This window comes from Triticum dicoccoides, chromosome 7A (genome assembly GCF_002162155.2).
Source record: "Triticum dicoccoides isolate Atlit2015 ecotype Zavitan chromosome 7A, WEW_v2.0, whole genome shotgun sequence".
Classification (NCBI taxonomy): domain Eukaryota; kingdom Viridiplantae; phylum Streptophyta; class Magnoliopsida; order Poales; family Poaceae; genus Triticum; species Triticum dicoccoides.
This window is the reverse complement of record NC_041392.1, coordinates 666,613,481-666,618,109: the sequence shown is the minus strand read 5'-3', so window position 1 is coordinate 666,618,109 and position 4,629 is coordinate 666,613,481. Positions and strand designations below refer to the sequence as shown.

The 4,629-nt window shown below is 39.0% G+C and overlaps 1 long non-coding RNA gene across 2 annotated transcripts in view; it reads left to right on the top strand.

The window, feature by feature from the left end:
* The window catches only part of LOC119329775, a 10,521-nt gene extending 8,737 nt beyond the window's left edge, over positions 1 to 1,784 (top strand). For both annotated transcript variants that reach the window (XR_005159756.1, XR_005159755.1), the window contains exons 7-9: positions 752 to 826; positions 1,126 to 1,188; positions 1,490 to 1,784. This is a non-coding gene — a long non-coding RNA (uncharacterized LOC119329775). The remainder of the gene's footprint in view (positions 1 to 751; positions 827 to 1,125; positions 1,189 to 1,489) is intronic.
* Positions 1,785 to 4,629: the final 2,845 nt, after the last annotated feature.

The window sequence follows — 4,629 nt, the reverse complement described above, 5'->3', positions numbered from 1 at the left end:
CATCTGCTGTTATGATATGCAGGCATGAGTACCAGAAGGTGGCTACCATTGTTTGTAGGATTAAGGAAATGATTTGGATGAGGGCCACGGGGTTAGTCAGAGTAGTTCAGGATGATGGGAGCTGAATCTGTATTTAGTTTGTTTTTGTTTTGCACATCGGTAGGCAAAGCCTAGTGTTTGTTTGGCTTCGGTCATGTCCTTGGTTACAGTAGCGTGAATCTGCAAGTTAAAGATCAGACATTTACTAAAACTGAACCAAGGAAATTTGGATTTCATAGTTACGGTTGCAGGAAATGGTCATATTATGACTGAAATATATTTAAAATGTCTATTTAGTTCTGTTTTCAGATATAACCTTGTAAGTAGAAACATGTATAACTCAAACAACCATACATCTAGTTAATTTTGCACAGGCAGCAATGTTAAGTCTTACTACGAACCTAGCAATAAAAATGATGAAGCTCCTGTCAATTTTTTGAATAGCTAGCTTGAGACAATATTCTCTTCTCTAATGGAAATGACAGAGCTCCTGTCAATTTTTTGAAAAAAAGCTGTTTTTCAGACTCATCTATCTCAGACAAAATGAAGACTTGAATGGTAGTGAGAGAGCTGCAATTATTTAACTTCATATCTTGGCTTACATGCTTGTTCTTCCGTAATGCAGTGAATATGTAAATCTGTACTAAACCATTGAGTTTTGCTGTGTTGAGCATACCTGCTTGTTGTTCATTCCTTATCCCCTTGTATGCAGGATCTATCTGGCCGACCTCATTTGAGCTGCGGCTTAAGTATTCCTACTGCACGGGTTTGCACATATGATACATAGGTATTGTGAAATTTCGCAGTTGTTTTCAGTTTTCTGCAATGTTGATTTGAAAAGCTTTCGATGTTCTGTTTATGTATGCCAGACTTAAGAAAGAATTTCATAGTCACATTTGACATATTCAGATCAAGTTTATCCCTCGGATTGTGTTACATTCAACTCTTCCTCTCTCCAGTGAATAATTTTTGACATATCTTAACAAGACTTTTTTGTCATCTTTTAGCTAGTGTGATGAGATTTTGGCACCTGTACATTCCTTGTACCAACTTAGGCAAATAATAATTTATTTGTTTTTGTGACAGTTGGTTGAGCACATCTTCTAGACTCTTGTGAATACATCTGGGACAACGGTTCACATCAGTCAGGTATATACTGCTTCCGTTTCGAGTGAAATCCTCTCCCATAGCCCCTGCCCCAGATGAAATGAGCTATATATGTGTATGATGATCCTCCTTTCCAAAAAGTGAGATTGCCATATGTAGTTCAGAATTGGCCTATCATGCTTAATTTACACAACATCTAATCATGAGCTTACGAAGCTGCTGTTTTGGAGTTGTGTGCCGCAATATGAGTAGTAAATTTGTGAACCTGCTATGTAATGTTTAGGTTCCCGCAAGGAAATTTGTGCGCCGCTATCCTGAACCTCCTCTGCTTTCTCTGAAACAGGGTTGCCATGTGAAGAAAAAGGATATGTGGGAGCTTTTGAATGGACAAAGGCTTCAGCAAGGAAGAGAAGACAGCTGCATTTCCTTACTTGCAATTCTAGTAACTATCTTTGTTATAACTTGCAGAGTGTACCTGCAAAAGAAAACTTGTAGAGTGTGATGGATTAATTAGGATGCTATGTAATCAGAGTAAGTACCCTATCATATGTATCATGACTGATTGCGACCAGGGTCTGCATTCTATGAAGAAGGCACCCATTTATATGTTTATTAGTGACATTGTGTTGTGCTTGCTCTACTACTTCTGTACATTATTTGTGGAATTGGTCTTGTTGTTCACCATTGCTGAAAATCTATTTCAGTTAGCGTGCCCTTATGTAGCACTATTTCAAATGGAGTTGGTCGAGTCCTCCTGCTCATTTTTTATGCCAACGAACATTGTTGTCGCCTCAAATGCTTGTACAGAAGGAGCATTGGAGACTACATGTTTGGGGCTATCCTAAGCTTATTGATAGGTGATCATTTCAGTACTGGCTTGTCATGTACTGACCCTAAACTCTGAAACTGATTCAACCAATGTGCTATCTGATTGGGTATACCCAGGTACATGTACAACTATATGATGGAAAATATGCATTTTGACAAATTGTACCCAAAATGTTAGCTAATACTCTTTACTTGTCTCATGAAATGTGCCTGTGCAAATTTGCATCCTATCAGCTCCCAAATGTTTAACTGGAAGGACTGATTCTGTAGTTCTATTTTGGTAGAAACTTGATTGATTCGTTCCTGTATAAACAACTAAAGGAAAGGAAATCCAAAATGTAGTGACATTCTTAGTAAAACTGGTCGTTTAATTGACGTTATGAACATAACACTAGTTTGGACTAGTGCGGCATATGCAATACAAAAATAGTAAAAGCCACAATTTAGTGTGCGGGCATCAAAGGAACATTTCATCTAAAAATTGAGCAACAACTCAAAGTTGAAAGCCTATTATTGTAAACATAGTCTCACAATTGTCACTTGAATGAAAACTGATTGTTGGTTCGAAAATAATGTAAACACTACTTGGGACAATAATCCAGCTCTAAAGCTTGAACTTGTAGTGGGACAGCCCACCTGGCCGTCGCCATGTCAATGTAGTTTTGGGTTCGGACTACCCATACTAGTGGTAGTAGTAAAATTAGAGGACACATTGTGCTACTGATGCGTCCGCATGATCATACTCGTCGGGGCCCACTAGTACCGATCTTAGTCGTTTGGACCCACTATGATCATAAGACGAGCCATACTACTAGTACAGGCATCACACGTCCCGTACCACTAATCAGGGTCTCGGTACTAGATGACCGGTAGTCGGGGTCGAGATGAGGAGCACTTGAAGGAACCTAGATTATGGCTCCTCCGTTATGTTACCGTGTACTCCCTCCGTTCCTAAATATAAGTCTTTTTAGAGATTCCAATATAGACCTAAATTATGTGGTTCTCTATATGTATGATCTTGTTCCTTGTGTTCTTCTGTCATTTGACAATGAGCAGATATTAATCTACAGAGGCAGTGAATGGAACTCTAGATACTCAGCTTTTGACTCTCACTCGAAAAGTTCAAAAGAATAATCTGGCAATGTCATCTGCTTTGAGTAGCTCAGGTATCATCTTTAATGTTCAGAATGATCCATACACAAGGCAGCAGTAGGAAACAGATATGCTTACATCAATACCACAGTGCATTTTTTTATTTAAAAAACTGTGCAATTTCAGGATGGGTGGTTAGAAGAGATGGAAGGAAAGGCGCAAGAACATGATAAGAAGGATGTTGCACAACAAGAGAAGATAAAGGAGCTCCAGATTGCTGTAGATAAGATTATCAGTTTTTACTGGTGGCTGTTAGAAGCTGTAGACAAGATGATGCATTTTTATTAGATTCAAGTGAGATTATTCAGATTAGCATAAAAAGTGCAGAGGATCGTGCAAAGCTTTGTTATCATTTGATTATTTCACCATATATTTTGTTCAGTTTCGATGTAAGCATCAGGCCTTAACAGGAAACTCAATTTGATTTACTTGGCCATGATCAACGAACACAAATATTACAGAAGATCACCAAATGAATGAGAACTTGACAACATAGAACGAATCAAGAGAAGTATACATACAAAAGTAGCTCCTACCTTGGGAGAAGTCGTCACAAATAGATCGCGGACAAAAGTTTGTAGATAGAAGCTCATATTTAGTACCCCTCCGTTCACAAATAGAAGTTAGAAACATCTTATAAACGGATGGAGCAGACACAAATATAAGTTTGAAACATCTTATAAATGGATGGAGCAGACACAAATATAAGTTAGAAACATCTTATAATTGTGAACCGATGGAGCAGAGGGAGTAGTACACAAGACTTGACACAATCTGAAATGAAATAAAGATACATTCAAACAATTAAATCTGAAAATCTCCAGTATGCCCCGTGCAAACCCATGACCTCCATCTTGAGGAGGGGCTAGTGCCATCAACCATACCATTCCAGAAACTGAAGTTGTGACAACGTGTGGCACGGTGATCCTCTAGCTAGTTTTACTATAACAGAGTTCTGCTTACTAACTAGATCAGCAATGTACAAACATATGCTAAACTTGCTCATTGACAAAATAGGTTGTGCATGCTTCTTCTGTTCCATACTAAAGGTGATTGCCATATTTGTCAAGGATGATTATGGCTGAGGTATGGTAATGCACTTATAGCAACGCGTGCAAAGCGGGCAAGAAATTCATATAAAGCAGGCATTGTTCCAAATTGAGCCAATTCTGGTTTTCAAAGATATACTATACATAATTACTGTCCATTTTATACGGCACCATACACTGCCTAAATAATCAGAACATGTTTGAGGCGCGGGTCATGTACGTCTTGAGCTCCCGATTTACCTTCTCCTCATCCCACATGAACCCCTGGAGATTCTGCACCCACTCGAAGTAGCTCACCATCACTCCGCCGGAGTTGGCCAGTATGTCCGGTAGGATCAGCACGCCCTTCTTTGCCAGAATCTGCAGCGCGAACATGTACACTTCTCTACTGTCAGTCAATGTGTGAAATGTGTCAACAAATGCAGCTTAGTTTTGTGCCAAAACATTGGTGTTC